Here is a 22,887-nt window from a genome sequence, read left to right as displayed (position 1 = left end):
GTGAGTGAAATAGTTCCCACATTCTTCTGCTTCATAAGTAATTTCCCCGTAGCTTGGAGTGGCTTGCAACAATTAAAATGTATATTCCTCTGATTCAATTAGTTTTTCAAGTTTTCAACTATGGGCGCTGTTCGGTGCCAGGTTTAAATGGGAGAAAGCGAGAAAGTTTTGCACCTACAAGTTGACGATTATTGTTATGAGCCAGTGAGGGAACAGGGATCCCCCAGATCCCTGGGTACCAGATTTCCCCTTCTAGATTCTTGGGTGCTGGGATTTAATCAGATCTGACAGGCTGAGTTTGTTTTTCTGAAAGACAGAGGGACATTAATCCATCTACAAGACAAAAGACCTTACAAGTAACTGAAGGGGAGGTTGCCAGGACAACATGGGCGCAATGTCACACAGAAAAAAGGTGGACCTTTTACACAAAGGGTTCTTTTGCAAGGTGTTCTGGGAACAAGAAGGAGGAAGTATGGAGAAGTCTATGCGGCACTGGCTGGACGAGGCTGCACGGACAGATTGGGGGTTATGACTGTGAGAATGTTAAGAATAGTAGGAAATGATATAAAGTAAAGGTAAAGGGACCCCTGACTCTGGGGTTGCGGCACTCATCTCACTTTACTTGCCGAGGGAGCCGGCGTACAGCTTCTGGGTCATGTGGCCAGCATGACTAAGCCGCTTCTGGTGAAGCAGAGCAGCGCATGGAAACGCCATTTACCTTCCCGCCGGAGCGGTACCTATTTATCTACTTGCACTTTGAGGTTTCCATTCTGAAGGAAATCAGCCCTGAGTGCTCACTGGAAGGATAGATCCCGAAGCTGAGGCTCCAAGACTTTGGCCACGTCATGAGAAGAGAAGACTCCCTGGAAAAGACCCTGATGTTGGGAAAGATGGAGGGCAGAAGGAGAAGGGGACGACAGAGGACGAGATGGTTGGACAGTGTTCTCGAAGCTAACAGCATGAGTTTGACCAAACTGCAGGAGGCAGTGGAAGACAGGAGTGCCTGGCGTGCTCTGGTCCATGGGGTCACGAAGAGTCGGACACGATTAAACGACTAAACAACAACAACAACAAAAATGAGAGACACTCTTGTGGTGTAATGCACCACTTGCATTGAAGCCTATAGGTGTGTAGAATAAGCCATATTTATTAAAGACACTCATCTCAGCTGTACCTCAATTTCCCAGCAGAAACACAACCCTGAGTGAGTGCCTGGAACCCCCTGGAATTTTGCTACCGCTCGGCAGAGATTGGGGGATGACATCTGACATTATTTTTAAGGCCAATCTTCAAGCTCTGAGAGGTATTATAAATAGAAACCCTACATTTTAAATCTTAAAATTTGGGGATTTCTATAAAAGTATACCTCAAAGCTTAATTTGAAAAGCCAAATGTGGAAAAAATAGAGTAATCTAATTTGGGGGTGTTTTGTGTGAGATCTTGGATTTTCCATTTTTTGGGAGGTGGGAGATGTGAGGTTTAATTTCAGGTCTTGTTAAAAATAGTTAAAACATTCCGTTAAGATTCTCCCAAAGTCCCAGTCCCTTAAATTTTGACATTGTCATGTGAAAGTGTTTCAAGTTATAAATCTGTTTAGGGGTTTCCCCGCTTCAACTTTTCGTCCTCTGCTCTTTTCCACTAGGCTGCCCCATGCCAGAAACTTTAGTAAACACATTCACTAAGGAGATGTCATTTTGCTCAGGCAAACCTCACCCTTGTAAGGGCACAGAGGAAAGATCACTCTTGATGACTTGCCTACTTGGTACCAATTTATCACTTCTTATATAATGCATGCCCCCAGAGCCTCCTGGGTTGACCAGTAAAGGATATAACCGAAGGGCATAAAACGATCTGGAAAGAACAAAAGCAAGACGAGCCTCAGTTCACCCCCTCAATCATAACAAACCATCTCACAGAAACCACCACATCCTTCCCTTTGCCATTCTGAGTCCAATAAACAAAAACAGCCCGTGTGCCAAGAAAAGAAGCTCAAATTCCACAGGAATCTGATTTAACTTGGGCACTGCTTGCCCCTTGGGGCGATTGAAAGCAATATTGTGGTGGGCTCTCTTTGGCAAGCACTCTTATATAAAATGCTGGGATGATAGCCTATGTCCATTATCTACAGTAGCCCTAACATGACTGTTCCTACCTTCTGTATATTGGGATGTCTGTGACCTGATTTATTTATTCACAATATAATAATAATAATAATAATAATAATAATAATAATAATAATAATAATAATAATAATACTTATACCCCACTCATCTAGCTGGCCTCCTCAGCCATTCTGGATGGCTCCCAACAGAATATTAAAAACACCAAAAAAAACATTAAAAACTCCCCTAAACAGGGCTGCCTTCAGATGTCTTCTAAAAGTCAGATAGTTGTTGATTTCCTTGACATCTGATGGGAGGGCGTTCCACAGGGAGGGTGCCACTACCGAGAAGGCCCTCTGCCTGGTTCCCTGTAACCTTACTTCTGGCAGGGAGGGAACCGCCAGAAGGCCCTTGGAGCTGGACCTCAGTGTCTGGGCTGGATGACGGGGATGGAGACGCTCCTTCAGGTATACTGAATATTTGTGATTCTTGCCATGCACAATCCCAGAGTGTGGTACAACATTTAAAATAAAACAACACTCAGTCTCTGTGTGTGTCTGTAGCAGCACCAAAGTTACCTCCCTGGGGAGCAAGCCTGGGCAGTGTCCTGGGCTGCCCAGATGACAAGATGTGGTCCAAAGGAAAGCAGAGCTCCCCTCTGACCTCACCATCAAAGCAGTCACAAACTGGTACAAATTGTGTATCGAAAACTAACCTGATTCATCACCATTCGTTACGCTTGACTTTCAGTTTGAACCGTTTTGTTCCTTTTTTATTTGTAGGGAAACAAATGACATACACACCCATATAAAAAGTTCCTCTTCCTGTTATCAGTATGTGCGGCTTGTAGACACCAGAATTCTATTCTACTGCCGCTGCTTGTTTCACTTTTTCTTTCTGAATTTGCAAGCTCCCAGGAGTCCGGCTGGCTGAGCTTCAGAAAGTGTTGTCTCAGCAAAGAGCTGGGGCCATCTGAGGCCTTCCATAGTCTGGCAAGACCAATACTATTGGTGGTCCCATGTCCTTGAGGCTGTGCCCATGTGCAGTTCTGCAGGCACTGACTTCTAAGTTGCAGAAGAGCTGGATATGTTATTTGGGGGCTGGAGTTCATCCTTCATGTCTGGGTAGGTGGGCCAGGGGGGCCAGGGCATGGAGCCCCCTGAATGGAATAACCTGTGCATCCTCTTCAGTTGTATCTTCCTCAATGTGGTTTAAGGAGCTAGTTCAGGTACAATAAAGATTGCTTGGGGAGACCCATTATTTACAGAAGCTCTTATGCAACTCTTACCTACTGCATCTCTACCCCCATCATTCAGCCTGGACACTGAAGTCCAGCTCCAAGGGCCTTCTGGCGGTTCCCTCGATGCAAGAAGTGAGGTTGCAGGGAACCAGGGGGCCTTCTCGGTAGTGCCCCCCGCCCTGTAGAACGCCCTCCCATCAGATGTCAAGGAAATCAACAACTATCTGACTTTTAGAAGACATCTGAAGGCAGCCCAGTTTAGGGAGGTTTTTAATGTTTGATGTTTTATCGTGTTTTTAATATTCTGTTGGGATCCGCCCAGAGTGGCTGAGGAAACTCAGCCAGATGGGAAGGGTATTATTATTATTATTATTATTATTATTATTATTATTATTATTATTATTATCATCATTACTGTACATTGGGATGTCTATACCTGATTAATCTATTTACAATATTTGAGATCCTTGGCACACAGAATCCCAGAAAGGGCTTAAAAGAAAACAATTGTCTGTGTGTTTGTATCCAACCAATTTAAACTACCATAAACCTTGTACTGTGGTACCTCGGGTTACATACGCTTCAGGTTACATGCGCTTCAAGTTACAGACTCTGCTAACCCAGAAATAGTACCTCGGGTTAAGAACTTTGCCTCAGGATGAGAACAGAAATTGTGCTCCGGCGGCGCGGCGGCAGCTGGAGGCCCCATTAGCTAAAGTGGTGCTTCAGGTTAAGAACAGTTTCAGGTTAAGAACGGACCTCCAGAACGAATTGAGTTATTAACCCGAGGTACCACTGTATTCAGAAAATCCCAGATTCAATCCCCAGCTTTTTCCAGAATCCTATCCAGTCTGACAACTTGGAAAGCCACTGCTGGTCAGCTTAGACCATACTGAGCTAGCTAGACCAGTGGGTCTGACTCAGTATGACAGCTTCCTATGTCCTATGACCTACAAGGTCCCTTTAAATTCTTGAAAGCAACCCTCCCCCTTGCTTTAGAAGTGACTGGGAAAGTCAAGTCCATTGCGTGCAAATTTCTGGTATCTATTTTTTTCCTCCTTGTAGGATTTGATCAGCTGCTATTGCTCTGCATTTCATCACTTAGGAGGCATATTAGGCTATGTTAATATTAGCAAGTGTCTTTGACAACACCTGATAGTTTGAGGATTTCAGATCATCTCTAATTAAAGCGGGTGCCTTTGGGGATTGCTGCTAAAAATTCAGAAGAAGGAAGAAATCCTGGCAAACTTCACATTCATTTGCATAACAATACTCATGACAACCTGGGGCTGTAATTTTGAGTTTCAAAAACTCTTCGTTCCTGTGTTCCTCCCTCCTCCGAAGGCACAGAAAACACTTCCCCTCTTTGTAGCTCTGACACTCCTGTCAAGTGATTAAAGCTCCTTGCCTGCTGAATAATAAGGCCAAGCAGTCATTAAAAATCGATAGCTTTGCTCGCTTTCTGGAATTAAACCAGAGCAGTGCAGATGAGAGCCTTAGCGCTGGGTTAGAAGAGTGACAATGTTTCTCTTTTACATATATTTACAGGGAAGGTGACTATCTGGGAGGTTATTTTCCCATATCAAAATATGGCCATGGGATTGTTCTGACATGGATAGGAGTCATCTTACTGGAGCCCTGAATTATATTGTTTTGAAATATTTTTATCACATCTCTTAGCTCAACAGTAGATCAACACACACATGAAAATTAAAACAGATAATAATAATAATAATAATAATAATAATAATAATAATAATAATATATTTATTTATATCCCGCCCTCCCTGGCCAAAGCCGGGCTCAAGGGGGCTAACACCAATAAAATCACAGTTAAAACATAGTGGGGGGGAGGGAACCAATTTAAAATATAGGTTAAAATGCAATTTAAAATGCAGCCTCATTTAAAAAATAGCCGATAGATCAAGACCATAAGGGGAAGGAAACATAAGGGTCAGGCGGAACAGCTCTGTCTTGCAGGCCCTGCAGAAAGATGTCAAGTCATGTAGGGCCCTAGTCTCTTGTGACAGAGCGTTCCACCAAGTCGGGGCCACTCCTGAAAAGGCCCTGGCCCTAGTTGAAACCAATTTAACCATCTTGCAACTGGGACCTGCAAAATGTTGTCATTTGTGGACCTTGGTCCTCCTCGGGACATACCAGGAGAGGTGGTCCTATAGGTATGTGGGTCCTAGGGCTTTAAAGGTCAAAACCCACACCTTAAACCTGACCCTGTACTTCACCATGAGCCAGTGCAGTTGGTAAAGCACTGTGTGAATGTGATCCCGCGGCAAGGACGCCATAAGGAGCCTCGCTGCGGCATTCTATACCCGCAAAGGAAACTTCCTTCCAGCAAGTAAGACCATTTGTCTGTCCAGAATTTCAAACAGGAGTCTTTACCCAGCCCTATATGAAGATGTTGGGAATTGAATGTGGAGACCTTCTGCATGCAAAGCAGCTGATCTGTCATGAACCACAGCCCTTCTCTCTCACATATGCACATGCAAAGACACTGGTACTAATTTCCACTTCACAGTGAAGACCACTGGATCACCTTGGACCTGTCACTATCTCTGCCAGGCCTTCTTATTTGGCTTGTGATGCCATTTTCAAAAACCATACCCATCTTCCCAACACCTGACATAAGACAGAGGATCTCTGCAGAAAACAGGATTCAACTCACTGTGCAGCAGTACAATTCTGTTTGGTTTGGGTGTGCAAGAGGGTTCCCCAACGGGAACACTGGTCCCTGCTTAGCTTCTATCTTTTCCCCACACCTGCAAGTCTACTTTGATTGGTGGGCTAAACAGACCCAGCTCCCTCAACCGCTCCTCATAAGGCTTGTTTCCAGACACTTTAACATCTTGGTTGCCCTCCTCTGCCACATGTTTCAGCTTGTCAACATCCTTCTTAAAATGTGGTGCCCAGGACTGGACACAGTGCTCTGGCTGTGGTCTAACCAGGGCAGAATAGAGTGGCACTATTGCTTTCCTTGATCTGGATTCTATACTTCTGTTGATAGCATTCTTTTTATCATTTCACTACTTCTAGAATAGTAAAGGTACCCCTGACCATGAGGTCCAGTCGAGGACGACTCTGGGGTTGCAGCGCTCATCTCGCTTTATTGGACGAGGCAGCCAGCGTACAGCTTCCGGGTCATGTGGCCAGCATGACTAAGCCGCTTCTGGCGAACCAGAGCAGCACATAGAAACGCCGTTTACCTTCCCGCCAGAGTGGTACCTATTTATCTACTTGCACTTGACATGCTTTCGAACTGCTAGGTTGGCAGGAGCTGGGACCGAGCAACGGGAGTTCACCCTGTCGCAGGGATTCGAACCACCGACCTTCTGATCGGCAAGCCCTAGGCTCTGTGGTTTAGACCTACTTCTAGAATAGCATTAGCTTTTTCCTTTTTGCTGCTGCATCGCACTGTTGACTCATATTCAGCTTGTGCTTCACTACAACTACAACTCCAAATCCTTTTCACATGTACTACTGGCAAGCCAAGCATCCCCCATCTTATTGGCAATTCCTAAGTGTAGAACCATACATATGTCTCTATTGAATTTCAATCTGTTAGTTTGGGCCTGGTTCTCCAATCTGTTAAGTTTCTCTATTCTATTCTATTCTATTCTATTCTATTCTATTCTATTCTATTCTATTCTATTCTATTCTATTCTAGTTGAATGCCTACAATCCTTGACATGACGGGCTGGTACGAGTTCAGCATAAGCCACCCTGTAGCTGGTGAATAAAAATGTGCTAAAAGACCTGGAACACTCAGCGATCTGTATACACTCATATTAGATCTTGATTTATTAACAGATGGTCTGCTTATGGCTTCAATTTTGTGCGCACATGTTACCTTTTGACAAGTATGCTCCATTTGTCCTGTATCAATCTAGGTTTGAAATGGAGTAAAGCCCAGCCTGGTGGGCTACACGCTCTGGTCCACCAGGTGGGAGGCCAGGATATACTTGACAGTTTCTGATGTTTTGACAAGTGAGCACACTCCCTTTCATAACAGAGTGCCCATCACCCCATGAGTAGGAACCATTTTGTAAAACATTGCTCAACAGAGACACCTACTGGCTAATCAAGGGCACCATTAGAATGGCCAAAGGGCAATTTAGAGCAGAGACAAATTTGCTTTCCAAAATATCTCTGCTCTGCAAATGTTATATGAGATATCTGTATTTGACGCTTGACACTTGATATGTGACACTGTTCAAGAGGTGTGACATGCAACGGTTACTGCTATTCGATCATGGACTCCTCATGGAATTTCATACATGATTCCTGCCAAAGTCAAAACAATCAAGATATAATAATAGACTGAATACCAGTAGATTGTGTGTCCCACTTGAAACATAACTGGAATGGCAGAATTGGAAATATTGCTGGATTTTGAATATTTGCAAATTGTCATTTGATGATTGGAGAATATGAGTTTTCATAATGTATTGCATTGCATTGCATATATATCTCCAAGGAGCTCAAAGTGATGTCCATGGTGCTCCCCCTCGTCATTCAATCCTCACAAACTACCATGTTAGGTAGGTTATGCTGGGATAGGGTTGCCATATTTCAAAAATTGAGAATCCGGACACAGATGTCGTTGAGTTTTGTTTTTTTTTTAGTTTTGCCCAAAGTTGTTGACATTCCCAGACATTTCAGCCTGGGCGCTGCTTCCAATGGAAGAATCCTGACTATGTCCAGGGAAATTCTGCACATATGGCAGCCCTATGCTAGGAGGCCCAAGGGCACCCATGGAACCTTGTCTCCCACATCCTAGTGTGACACTAAAGGGAGCAGGTGGCGCACAGCCTCTTGGACTTGCCGATCAGAAGATTGGCGGTTTGAATCCCCATGACGGAGTGAGCTCTCGTTGCTCTGTCCCAGCTCCTTCCAACCTAGAAGTTTGAGAGCATACCAGTGCGAGTAGATAAATAGGTACCGCTTCAGCGGGAAGGTAAACGGTGTTTCCGTGCGGTCTGGTTTCTGTCACAGTGTCCTGTTGCACCAGAAGTGGTTTAGTTATGCTGACCACATGACCCAGAAAGCTGCCTGTGGACAAACGCCAGCTCCTTCAGCCTGAAAGCGAGATGAGCGCTGCAACACCATAGTCGCCTTTGACTGGACTTAACCATCCAGGGGTCCTTTACTTTTTGCTTTCCTTTACTTTATTAGTGTGACACTCTAACCTCTACACCACACTGGAAATTTATGTAGAAATGGAATCCACTGGGGGGGGAGGGTCTCTTGGCAAATCCTCCTAAGAGCAGGCCCCTCCATCTGTGACAATTTTTCATTCATTCATTTTTTTTTATTTTTTTCCCCAAAAACAAAAAAATGGAAAAAAATACAGAAGAAACGGGGGGAAAAAAGAAATAAAAATAAAAATACAGAAATATCAAAAAAGAATCCACAGGGCAAACCAAACATTCCCCCCCTTTCCCACCCACCACCTTGCCTTATACTTATAACAGATTTTAAACTAAAATATGACATTCATTCATTCGTTCATCTGAACAGTTTTTTCTTTATCCCAAATGGCTTGAAAAACTCTATATAAATCATATGAAATAAAACAATAAAATACAATCACGGAAGTAAACAATGGTGGCATTTTCATTTGCTGGGAAGGAGATGAAATGGAAGGGGAGTTGGGAGAGCTCTGGGTTGGTGGCATCAACATCCAGCAGGTGCAGGTACACCTGCTCTGCTGCTCACCTGAAGCCCCTCCAACTTTGCTGCCAACTTATATTATCCCTCCCAGTGAATGCAGCACTGCCACCGCCAGGAAAGCATCGTTGCCACTCTGCCCCCTCCTCTGCTGCTGCTAACATTTCAGAATAGAGCAGAGCAGATGAAAAATACCATAAAATGGCAGGGTAAATCAATTACTATTAAACACTTGAGCGCACAAAATAGTTTTCACTTGGCCTCTAAAAGTTAACGGAGAAGAATGTTGGAAAATACGTCTGGGAAGATGATAGCTATCCATCTCCCAACTGAATTTAAGGGCAACCCAAAGAGGCCCCTTTTAGATGGTCTTAACAACTGAAGTTCACCTGAGAGCAGGCAGATTTTCTGGTCCCATGAGCTTTAGAGCATTATAGGCCAAAACCAATCATTAAGAGTTGAGCCCAGAAAGAAACAGGCACTTGGTGTTCTTTTATAAAATGCATTTTGGGTTTTTCTTGGGTAAAGGTAAAGGTACCCCTGACCGTTAGGTCCAGTCGCGGACGACTCTGGGGTTGCGGCGCTCATCTCGCTCTATAGGCTGAGGGAGCAGCATCACCCCGTCACGGGGATTCGAACCGCTGACCTTCTGATCGACAAGCCCTAGGCTCTGTGGTTTAGACCACAGTGCCACGTGCGTCCCTTTTCTTGGGTAGAGGTGGATAAAAAGACTAACACCTGATCTCTCCCCAAGTTACTCCTCATCTCCATAACCCTCAACAGGCCATTGACTGTCCCAAACACTGGGAATTGAGCACCCCAGAAATAGGACTCAAAAATGGACACCCACCTGGCTTTTAGGTGGTTGCTTGGTACAACTCCACTCCTTTCTCAAGACTCTCAAGAGAGCCAGTGTGGTGTAGTGGTTAAGAGCGATAGACTCATAATCTGGGGAACCGGGTTTGCGTCTCCGCTCCTCCACATGTAGCTGCTGGGTGACCTTGGGCTAGTCACACTTCTCTAAAGTCTCTCAGCCTCACTCACCTCACAGAGTGTTTGTTGTGGGGGATGAAGGGAAAGGAGAATGTTAGCTGCTTTGAGACTCCTTCGGGTAGTGATAAAGTGGGATATCAAATCCAAACTACTACTACTACTACTACTACTACTACTACTACTACTACTACTACTCTTCTTCTTCTTCTTCTTCTTCTTCTTCTTCTTCTTCTTCTTCTTCTTCTTCTTCTTTTATGGCAAACCATGTAGGAGAGGACATGGTTGCATTTCATAAAAGATGTGCCAGCTCTCTTTCAATCTGTGGATATGATCCAAAAGAGAAAGTTCATGCAAAGGCCTCTTCTTCCACATTGTTCCATTGATGTGACCAGGAGCCTGAGAACAGGATGTCGACACCACATACACTCACTCCCATCTAACAAAGGAGACTTCCCATGAAGGAAAGGAGATTTCCCAGACGCCATAAGACACTGGTCCTTACTCTGCCCACTGGCATTTCCTCCAGCTTTGGCAACAGCTAAGGACTATTGTATTTAGGCTCTTGAAGGAAGCCTCTTGATAAGCCAAATCTAAAATTGTTAGCCCAACATCAAGTCTCTAGGTGGGTTTCAGATAAAAAGGCTTAGTTCCCTCTGGTGGGCTCCTCTGCCTGTAAATTTCATCCATTTTGGCCAAGAGGGGGAAAAGTTACAGCTCTGTTTAGAATCCCCATTGTACTGAATGGGGAAACACAAAACATTGCTTTGTAGAGAGTGGTTCAGAGCACAACAACAACAACAACAACAACAACAACAACAACAACAACAACATATTTATACCCCGCCCATCTGACTGGGTTCCCCCTGCCACTCTGGGTGGCTCCCCACAGAATATTAAAAACACGATAAAACACCAAACATTAAAAACTTCCCTGAACAGAACCAAATTTTAGACTGAAGTGGAGAGTGCAAGAACAACTCAAAAACAGATTGAAATTCTACAAAAAACCCCACTGCATTCGGACCTGTGAACAACCTTACTATATTTAACCACTCTATAGCCCCTCTAACCACTATACCACATTGGTTTTCTCTAAATGGTGCATTCACTTGAATCTCAATTCTGGGGAATAGCAGTAGGAAGGGGGTATTGCCACCATGTCCTTCTTCTGGGCTTCCTGGAGGAATCCTGTTGACCACTGACGGGAACAGGATGTTGGACTAGATAGGTTTTTGGTCTGATCTTCTACATGGTTCTTCTTGCATTCTTATGAATGTGTGGCAGTAGGAGCAGGACGAAAGATGCCCCTGCTGGCTCTTTCCCCATCAGAACCTGCACGCAGAGACTCAGGTACGCATATAAACTGAATGAGCATAGGTTCCCTAGACAATTGGAAGACTAGAGATCATGCCCATGGGCACCTATGTGCATTTAAGATTGTTTATGCATTAACCTGAGAACTTTGATCCCATCTTTCTGCTTCCAGATCGAAGTGCTCCAGGCAACCGACATCTTTAAAATAATGGAAACAGTAACAACCGTGTGAACAAATAATAAGAATAAAGGCAACAGACAAAACAGGAAATAAAAAGAGCTAGTACAGCCAAAAGTATTTTAAGACAGGATGCGAGCCAAGTGCCTTTTGAAAAAGTAGGGTCCTTTTCTTTCTTTCTTTTTTACTGCAGAGCACTGGCAAGGAAGTGGCCAAATGGACCTTCTGAGCATCACAACAGAAATGGCCCTCTAGTGCCTCACCCCAACTCTACGTCAGAAGGTATTGGGATGTGCAAAGGCTGATTCAAGTGGGCAGCAGGATTTATATGAGGAGAGGCAGTTCTGATTTTATGGTGTGCCATAGAATCATAGAACAGTAGAGTTGGAAGGGATCCTGGTGATCATCTAGTCCAGCGTTTCCCAAACTTGGGTCTCCAGCTGTTTTCGGACTAAAATTCCCACCATCCCTGACCACTGGTCTTGCTGGCTAGGAATGATGGGAGTTGTAGTCCAAAACAGCTGGAGACCCAAATTCTGGTCCAACCCCTTGCAATGCAGGAATATGCAGCTGTTCCATACGGGGGATTTGAACCTGAAACCTTGGCGTCATCAGCACCACATGCTAACCAACTGAGCTATCCAGGCTGAAGTTGATACAACGCTGGAGTTATGTGCTCCAGCAACCCAACATAGGTGAAAACTCTTGCAGTGGCATTTTGTACCAGCATAGAGTACATTACAGAAGTCCACCTGAATGTGACAAATCTGTAGTCCTCTAGATGTTCTGGGACTCCAGCTCCTATCAGTCCCAATCAGCACAGCTGATGGTCAAGGATTATGGGATTTGTAGTCTGACAATGCAGCTTTCCAATCCTTCTTATAATAATATTTTTTTATTTATATCCCGCCCTTCCCAGTTTAAAAACTGGGCTCAGGGTGACTAGCAGCAAATATAAAACATTGATTAAAATGTGACTTAAAAACAGCATAAAACAGCATAAAATACAACATAAAATGCAGCATCAATATCAATAAAATTCAAAAATGCAGGGGTCATTTTTTTGGGGGGAAACCCAATCAGTAGGCATCAAATGATCACCAGGGCTAACTGGCCAAGTTGGTCCTACTAGGGCCAGCAAGGAGACCAGGGAAGAATTTAAATGTGGGGTCCCAGAAAGGGTTTCTTCATAGAAGAGGAAAGGGGAAAGGGAATAGAGGATCAGGCTAATTCAAATTGAAGGCCAGGCGGAATAGCTCTGTCTTACAGGCCCTGCGGAAGGAGATCAAGTCCTGCAGGGCCCTAGTCTCGTGGGATAGAGCATTCCACCAGGTTGGAGCCGTCACGGAAAAAGTCCTGGCCCTGGTGGAGGATAGTCTGGCTTCCTTAGGGCTCGGGACCTTTAAGCTATTATTATTCATGGACCTTAGGGTCCTCTGTGGGACATACCAGGAGAGGCGGTCCCGTAAGTACAAGGGTCCTAGGCTGCATAGGGCTTTAAAGGTCAAAACCAGCACCTTAAACCTGACCCTATACTCCACCTATACTGGTAGAGCACTGGGTGAATATGCTCCAATGGCAAGGATCCTGTGAGGAGCCTGAGGAGCCTCACTGCAGCATTCTGCACCCACTGGAGTTTCTGGGACAGAAGCATTTAATTCATGGATTAGTCCTGAAAGCTTAGTCTTCCTACACTGCAATCAGAGTATCACAAAATTTGCTGCTCTTGATAACAGCATGTTGAACTGAATAAAATAGGACGGAGAGGATGGAAGGACACATTATTGGCTTGCAAGAAGGATCTCCACCAGCAGTTGCTAGTCAAGTGGGGATAGCATCCTGGCATGTTGGTTGCTGTTGCTTTCTGGAAGGCAGAAGGGAGCAGTGAAGTAGCCGGGAGGCCAGTGCAGTGCAAATGCTTGAGCGGAGCCAATCTAACACTCCTGCCAGTGTGTTTACACTGTGCTAACCTCTCTAGCACCTCACCCTCACTCTCCCAGTAAGCAGCAGTGGGAAGTTAGGGTAGTAGCTCTGCCCCACCCATCTGATGTGGAGGATAGGACAATTTGAAGCAGAGATGAGGGGTTAAGGGAGAAGTACTTAACCCTCACCCTGCCAAACACTTTCCCTTTTAATATAGGAAACACATGCCAGGGAAAGGTCTTTTTGGCGGGCAGGGGAGTCCTCAGGGAGGATTTTGCACGTGGTGGAAATCTTTGGCAATTTCCTTCCTGCTGCTGCTTCTCCACCTTAAAACCCCCACACTCCCTGCTACCTCAGTAGAAGAAGAAGGAGTTTGGATTTGATATCCCGCTTTATCACTACCCGAAGGAGTCTCAAAGCGGCTAACATTCTCCTTTCCCTTCCTCCCCCACAACAAACACTCTGTGAGGTGAGTGGGGCTGAGAGACTTCAGGGAAGTGTGACTAGCCCAAGGTCACCCAGCAGCTGCATGTGGAGAAGCGGAGACACTAACCCAGTTCACCAGATTATGAATCTACCGCTCTTAACTACTACACCACACTGGCTCTCAGTAGGAACCCAACATCTGGGTCTCTGGGTCTCTGCTGAATTCAGCCCAGTCGGGGGCAATTTGTTTGACATCTTCAGTTCTGTTATCACAATAGCTGAGGCTTATACAGCCATACCTCTAAGTAAGGTGATTTATATTGCATTTCAAATGCTTGGCAGTCATTAGTCTGCCTGATGGCAGCAGAACTGACACCAGTTCCACATCCCTTAATATAATATTGTTGTGGCTACTAATGGGCTTTTTGGAACAGTGTCTCGTCACATTTTTTGGGACTTGCCTTTGCCCTGTTTCTCATCTAAAAAGACATTTGCACATTCTTTTGGTGTCTAGGAAAACCTTACCTCATATTAAAATTCAGCATGGGTTTCTTTCTATGTCTTTTCTGGGCAGATATTGCTCGGGATGTGTAAAACCTGCTGGAGGAATTCCATGTGTAATTCCATTTTCCTGGCTCAGCTGCAATGATTTCCTGGGAAAATCCATAGCCCCAGTTGAAAAAATACAATTGGTTGCATACTCTTTTAGCTGTTCACTATAATTCCCATCCCCCCAACACACACACACACACACACACACACACACAGAGAGAGAGAGAGAGAGAGAGAGAGAGAGAGAGAGAGAGAGAGAGAGCTTTTGTGGATGCCTATTGGCTCACTGCTGGGGTTGCCATACGACCAAAATTTACCGGACATAGCAGGGATTTGACTGTTGGAAACAGTGTCTGGCAGAAATCGCTGGAATGTCTGGGAAAATCCGGATGTATGGCAGATACTATGTCAGAAGTGTGGATTTTGGCGAATTTCCTTTAAAATAGAAACAACTCAACAACTTTTTCACTTTTTGAGATACAATGGTACCTCGGGTTACAGACGCTTCAGGTTACAGACGTTTCAGGTTACAGACTCTGCTAACCCAGAAATAGTACCTTGGGTTAAGAACTTTGCTTCAGGATGAGAACAGAAATCGCACAACAGTAGTGCGGTGGCAATGGGAGGCCCCATTAGCTAAAGTGGTGCTTCAGGTTAAGAACAGTCTCAGGTTAAGAACGGACCTCCGGAACGAATTAAGTACTTAACCCAAGGTACCACTGTATAGCAACCCCATTCACTGCTCACCCTTAACTCCAAGTCATAGTTGAACAAATAAGAAACCACAGGTCCCAATACTGATCACTGGGAGATCTCATTCCTTCTGCCTCTCCAGTGTGAGAGCCGCCCGTTTATTTCTTCTCTCTATTTCCTGTTCTGAGCCTTGCGGTTCATCAGACTTCATGAAGAGGACTTGGCCTCTAGAAAGGTCAGGTGACAGGACAGTCAGGTGACTGAGTACCCACCCATGCGACAGGGCGAATCCTGCAGCCTGGTCCTTGCTCACGCTGTCAGGAAGGCACAGTATGAGCCCATCTGCTGTAATCCAAACAAAACCTATGCAAAGTGAAGCTAGATGAAATGATAGGGGAGGTCTAGAATGGTTCTGACATGAACATTGGTTTTGTGATCTGCTTATAGGGATGAAAGGCTAATTGAATCATATAGAAAGTGGGGTACCCCAAGGATCTGTATTGGGACCTCTGCTTTTTAACTTGCTCAGAAACAGTCTGTGTGCCAGGTGTTGCTGAACTACAACTCCCATCAGCTCTAGGAAGCATTGCCAGTGGCCAGAGGTGATGGTATTTGTAGTTTGGGAACCTTTGGAGCAGCAAAGGTTCCCCACAGATGAGTTACCTGAACCCTCCCTTAATGTTTATGTTTTTATGCAGTTGACGTAGAGGGTTGAAATCCCTGCTTTGGGCCTTAAATATTAATTCCTTCCATCATCATCATCATCATCATCATCATCATCATCATCATCATCATATTTATACCCTGCCAATCTGGCTGAGTTTCCCCAGCCATTCTGGGTGGCTTCCATTCTTTTCCTTTTGCAGAAATGTTTTTTTTTAAACAACAACAACAACAACAACACCTGTTGAGCTTTAGATATTTCTCCCTCCTAGAAAATGTATTGACTATCTCTGTTGACCAGAATATTATTATTATTATTATTATTATTATTATTATTATTATTATTATTATTATTATTATTATTAAAAGAGGAAAACAACATCAGTATGGTCTGAGAAATTCATCTCTTCCATAGTTGGTCATTAGCTAATCGATGCTAACAACAACAACAACAATAATAATACAGTGGTACCTCGGGTTAAGTTCCAGAGGTCCGTTCTTAACCTGAAACTGTTCTTAACCTGAAGCGCCACTTTAGCTAATGGGGCCTCCTGCTGCCGCCACGCCGCCGGAGCACGATTTATGTTCTGATCCTGAAGCAAAGTTCTTAACCCAAGGTACTATTTCTGGGTTAGTGGATTATGTAACCTGAAGCATCTGTAACCTGAAACGTATGTAACCCGAGGTACCACTGTAATAATAATTCACCTCATATACTGCATGAGAGGGACTCTCTGTTTTATGCTATACCACTTTTATAAAACACAATTTTGGTAGATTCCTGATCTAAATAGTCTAAGCCCCATGACCTTTTTCTTTACCCTTGCAAGCTCTTTTGTCTCATTCAGTGGGATATCCTTTTGGCGTCGGCCATCATTAAGATGTTTTGGAATTCAGATCACAGCCCAATGGAAAACAATTACAAATGTTTAATACAGGGTAATCCATCCAATGTCATCAATGACTAAAGCTGTGCACACATTTTAACAGAGACTGATAACGTTTTTGGGAGGAGATGAATGTGTTGGCAGAAAGATGAAGCAGTGATGGCTGAAGCTTCTGAAATCAACAATATATTACAGTCAGCTCTGGGGGCTTTGGGGGGGGGGGCACGGGAACAGCAAAAGAGTTCCTGCAGTAAAGTATTATTCAGACATGCACCAAGCCCCAGACATCTCCTTCCACTGACTAAAGGAAGTTTCCTTATTTCAGATTCCTTCTATGCGCCTTAAGATCCAGCCCCACAAGCCCCACACAGTCAACTAAACATGGAAGGTTACAATCCTGTGAACATTTTCTTGGGAGTAAACTATTTACAGCACTTCCTTTTATGTAAGCACGAAGAGGCTCAGGCCGTGCTATATAAGGAACAATTGCTGGTTAAAATTCACTTGTGTGAAATAAGGATTCATTATTTACTAGTGAAGTTCTACTGGGGTCCAGATGTTCTTCTGCTTGGAGCAGCCATGAATATCAGCAATGGAATCTTAAGCCATGCAAGCTCCTGATAGCAAACTCGGGGTCATCAAAATGTTTACTGTGGTTCATGAACCTTTTACAGGAATCTGGGCTGATTTACGGTCGCTTGAAAAACCAGATGAGGCTCAGATGAGACTCAGCTCTCAGCAGCTCGCTCTGACTGGCTGGGTTTTCTGGAGCTTAAAAACTTACATGTGCTATCAAGAAAGGCTTGGTACATGCATCACTCCCCCATGGAAGACACGGCAGAAAACAACATCCCTGTAGCATGTGTCCTACCCTTTCACCACACGTTGAACTGCGTGAGGTGTCAAAGTCCTGTAGCTGTGGAACAGGTGGTCCCCTTTTCAACAGCAGCTGGAGGAGATCACGTTTTTAATGATAGTCTGTAAGGGGGTTCATATGACCTCCCCCCATGCATTGATAGAATGTTTGATGGGTGTGCGTCATTGAGCCACATGGAACAGTCCTGTTCCCACTGCCACATGTACAGTGCTCAACCCCTCACTACTCCCTGCACATTCTTCCAGCTTTCAAATGAACTTTTTGTGCATACCAATCCATGCTTGGATAGCCAGGGACATACCGTATTTTTTGCTCTATAAGACTCACTTTTTCCCTCCTAAAAAGTAAGGGGAAATGTGTGTGCGTCTTATGGAGCCAATGCAGGCTGCGCAGCTATCCCAGAAGCCAGAACAGCAAGAGGAATTGCTGCTTTCGCTGCGCAGCGATCCCTCTTGCTGTTCTGGCTTCTGAGATTCAGAATATTTTTTTTCTTGTTTTCCTCCTCCAAAAACTAGGTGCATCTTGTGGTCTGGTGCGTCTTATAGAGCGAAAAATACGGTAACTAGTATGCTCTTTGGAAACAACTAGCCCAAGGATTCCAAAGATCCTCTTTATACATTTTTTCCAATGTGTTCATGTGTCGAGGGGGAGTGACCAAACGTGTGGAGAACAGACAGACGAGCCACTTTCCAGATTTATACAGATATATATGGAAAGTGGTCTGTCTGTCTGTTCTTCATATGTTTGGCTGCCTTTTATATATCATCACCAAGCACATTGCACAGCTTCCAGAGATGGAGGTGATGTTTGGAAGCCAACCACCATTCTGAATCAAAATGGTGGACTGGATGCGACTTTGACATGACTTTGCCCATCTTTTGCTATAGGTTCAGCCACCTCTCGAGATATTAACACAAACTTCAGTGCAAGGGTTGCTAAGGTGGGGGGAGCAGAAGTCATCATTATTTGGACGCTGGGCGCCATTTTGAATCAAGACGGTGGATCAAAACATGACTTTGGTTTTTGGTGTGATGGGTCCAAACTCACAAATTGCACTATCCATTTAAAAATCACAATATTTTTGGTTTCTACAAATTCCCAGGCAGCGGTGGAGCACTCCCCACTGGCATATCTATAAATCACAGGGAGCAGAAAACTCACATATCAAGGAGAAAGGTTCTAGTCCAATCCTCTCCATTCTGTGTTCATTTTCTACTTGCAGGGAGTGGTACAAGTCCATTTTACCACTTCACAACCCCCCACCCTTCTGTCCTTTAAAAGGCTATGAAGACCAAATTCATGCAAGATAAGTCTCTCTGGTGTAAGAGCCACAATAGCTAAATGGGACCTTCATGTTCAGAGGAGGCGAAGAAAAGAACAAGTTCAGGAATTGCATATCCACTTTTGCAGATAACTGTCCCGAACGTGTGACGAAATGTTTCATCAAAGCAGAAAAACTCACCCAAATGAAATGGGAAGGTTTAGCACATTAGTGATCAGTGCTAACAGAATGTAAAATGACAGGGCTAGAGTAGACCCACTGAAATTAATGAATCTAAACTAGTTATAGTCAGGCAAGACTATGAGTGAGTCTCGTCTGAGTAGGACCAGCATTGGGTAGAGCCCACAGTGCTGTTTATCTGCATGCACCCAGCTGCTGGGTCCAAGGGTCTCCCTTGCAGCAGTCATGTGCACAGGTGCAAAGAGGGCAGGAAGAAGAAGAGGAGTTTGGACTTGATATCTTGCCTTTCACTTCCCTTAAGGAGTCTCAAAGCGGCTAACAATCTCCTTTCCCTTCCTCCCCCACAACAAACACTCTGTGAGGTGAGTGAGGCTGAGAGACTTCATAGAAGTGTGACTAGCCCAAGGTCACCCAGCAGCTGCATGTGGAGGAGCGGGGAAGCGAACCCAGTTCACCAGATTACGAGTCCACCGCTCTTAACCACTACACCACACTGGCTTCCATCATGCATGGAAGCAGTGGCGTCGCAACGGGGGGCGGGGGTGGCAGTGAGCCCCGGGTGGCATGTCTGGGGTGGGGTGACAAGAAGGCACCCCACAGGGGCTCGCCTTGCGCCGGTGGTGCAAGCAGCCACCGCGCTGCTGCTGCCGCATGTGGAGGGTCCTCTGTTTGTGGCTGCAGCTGCAAGCAGAGGATCCTGGCACTGGTGGCAAACCACTATGTACAGCACATGTGCAGTGTCACACACATGCGCTGTACGTAACGACACCACACATGCGCTGTACATAGTGATTTGCCGCTGGCGCCACTCGAGTGCCAGATGGCAGTGGGATCCCTCCATCGCCACTACAGCCACATGTAGCGCATCCTCCATTCGCGGCTGCAGCAGCGAACAGAGGATCCCAGCACCGTCCGTATGGCGCTGGAGTGCTGCTGCCGGCAAACTGCTATGTACAGTGCATGTGTGGCATCGTTATGTACGGTGCATGCGTCGTACGTAGCAATGCCACACATGCACCCTATGTAGCAATGCCTCACCCTGGGTGTCACAAAGCCCTAGGCGCTCTCCCCAAATCATGCCCTCTCTTCCCAGGTTGAACCCAGCTTTTGCTTTAATGTCCTCGAACTGTGGAAATGCCTGCAGTTTGCCTGATGAAGGACAGAGATATGCGTACGTTTAGGATGCGCTAACCTTTTGGGTGGCTTGAATGCAGGCTACAGAAAAAATGGTCAGAGGCACATCTGTTGCTCACTTTTGCCACTGGCCTCACCCCCTCTGGCATTCATCCCCCAGATGGTCACTCTTGAGAGACTGTATCCCTCGGGCGCAGGGGGAGGTTCCAGGTATTTGAATCAATTTCCATGTACAAATCCCTTTCTCTGGCCCTGGGATGAGGTTGCCCATAACCACCTGTATCCCATTTAAGTGAATGACTAAACATCCCACTGATCTGGATGCACAAGCACAATCTATTTTTGTATCTGCCACAAGATTAGCTGAAGGCGATGGCAGAAAGCACAGGTCGGAGTGAGCGGATAAATTATGAACCACAGAAAAAAAGAAAAGACGGGTAAACTTTACAACAGATGTTTTGTGACCCCGTAGCAGATACATTCTTTATTTGTTCCATTGTGCCCTTGAACTGCAAAAGAAAAGGCTGATTACACAAGATGGGACTTCCTAGAGTAGATATTTCTGCTCTCTGCGTGCTTTGACTATAGGCAGCTGCGCTAATCTCCCGACTTCCTTCAGGATAAAAACTGACGCAATCTCTGATGGCGTTGTTAGCATCCATTGCCTGGATTAGGTGTCCAAATGCAAAGGCATCCACCAGTTAATGGAGAGAAGGGAGCTGAGTTAGCATTATTATTTCCCTCGGAGTTCCCTTAGGCTTCTCCCTGGAAGCTCAGTGAATTAACACATCTCCATGGGGTCTACAGATTGAGATGCAAAAAATGCTTCTAATCTAGGCAGTTTAGAACTAGTCCGGATAATTTTGGACTGTATCTCACACCATCCCTCAGCATTGGCCCAGTTGGTTGGGGCTGATATATTGTTGTTGTTTAGTCGTTTAATCGTGTCTGACTCTTCGTGACCCCATGGACCAGAGCACGCCAGGCACTCCTGTCTTCCACTGCCTCCCGCAGTTTTGTCAATCTCATGCTGGTAGCTTCGAGAACACTGTCCAACCATCTCATCCTCTGTTGTCCCCTTCTCCTTGTGCCCTCCATCTTTCCCAACATCAGGGCCTTTTCCAGGGAGTCTTCTCTTCTCATGAGGTGGCCAAAGTATTGGAGCCTCAGCTTCAGGATCTGTCCTTCCAGTGAGCACTCAGGGCTGATTTCCTTAAGAATGGATAGGTTTGATCTTCTTGCAGTCCATGGGACTCTCAAGAGTCTCCTCCACCACCATAATTCAAAAGCAGCAATTCTTCGGCGATCAGCCTTCTTTATGGTCCAGCTCTCACTTCCATACATCACTACTGGGAAAACCATAGCTTTAACTATAAGGACCTTTGTTGGCAAGGTGATGTCTCTGCTTTTTAAGATGCTGTCTAGGTTTGTCATTGCTTTTCTCCCAAGAAGCAGGCGTCTTTTAATTTCGTGACTGCTGTCACCATCCGCAGTGATCTTGTCCTCCAAAACAGCTGGAGAGCAACAGGTTGGGGGATACTGGCCAAGATGCAGAGTCCTAGTCCAATGCTCTAAATGCTACACCACAATTTTTGTGCAGACTGCGGGGATCTGAAAGTGAAATTGACAGATCTGTTGATCTCTACCTGCGGAAGACCATGTTTCCCAAGCCTGTGTGCAGCACCATTTGGACAGCAAGTGTGAGAAAAGAGGGCTGAATTTTTCTCTCTCTCTGCCCATAAATGTAATCCGATCATGCTTGTTATACAGATCACCGTGAAAAGCTTTCTTTCATTCCCAGCTAGCTTCCCTGACTTACAAGCCATAACTTATTCTTAAAGGGGTGGAGGGAGAGCAAACTGCTGGAATCTTTCACCCAGAAATGTTTAACTCGGTCATGTTTGTTATTTGGGTGAGGAAATCTAGTTTTCGCCGCTCGTTGTTTTGTTTTGTTGCTTCTTGGCTGAAGTGGGGGAAACTGGAAGTTAAAATGTATTTACTGATTACTCACTCTCAGGGGCAATCCTGTGGCAAAAGCTGCTGGGATGAGCAGTCTAGGATGAACTGGATCGCTGGCTCAGCCAGCTGATTCCCAATCCTGGCTCAGCCAAAAGATAAGGCAGTGTAACTTGCTTAGTTGGCTGAGCTGGTGCAAGTCCCTACAAAGGGGAGATTTGGGTGTGTGGCAGGTGGAACCAGAGAACCTAAACCAGATCCTCTGTCCATTCAGCTTGGTCACATGACCTGTCAGCCTGCCATAGAACAGTATTTTAAAGGTTTGTTCTCCCTCTGCTAGACATAAGTGGAGCAACAGCCCCGCTGCTGAATGATATTTGGATCTGGTGTAACTACACCTGCTTAACTTACATCAGCATGATTTAATAATAATAATAATAATAATAAATTTTATTTATATCCTGCCCTCCCCAGCCGAAGCTGGGCTCAGGGCGGCTAACAACAATAAAATAATACAACATTCTAAAATCATTAAAATTAATTCAACTCAGTTTGATGGCAGCCATTAGGCTAAGTTCTGTGAAGATTGCCAAAGGAGGGAGTCAGGCTGTGCCCTGACCAAAGGCCTGGTGGAACAGCTCTGTCTTGCAGGCCCTGCGGGAAGATGTCAAGTCCCGCAGGGCCCTAGTCTCTTGTGACAGAGCGTTCCACCAGATTGGAGCCACAGCCGAAATGCCCTGGCTCTAGTTGAGGTCAGCCTAACCTCTCTAGGGCCTGGGACCTTCAGGATATTTTTGTTTGAAGA

The sequence above is a fragment of the Podarcis bocagei genome (genome assembly GCF_964188305.1).
Source record: "Podarcis bocagei genome assembly, chromosome: 8".
NCBI classification, from domain to species: Eukaryota; Metazoa; Chordata; class Lepidosauria; order Squamata; family Lacertidae; genus Podarcis; species Podarcis bocagei.
The sequence above is the reverse complement of the archived record's forward strand: the minus strand, read 5'-3'. Positions refer to the sequence as shown.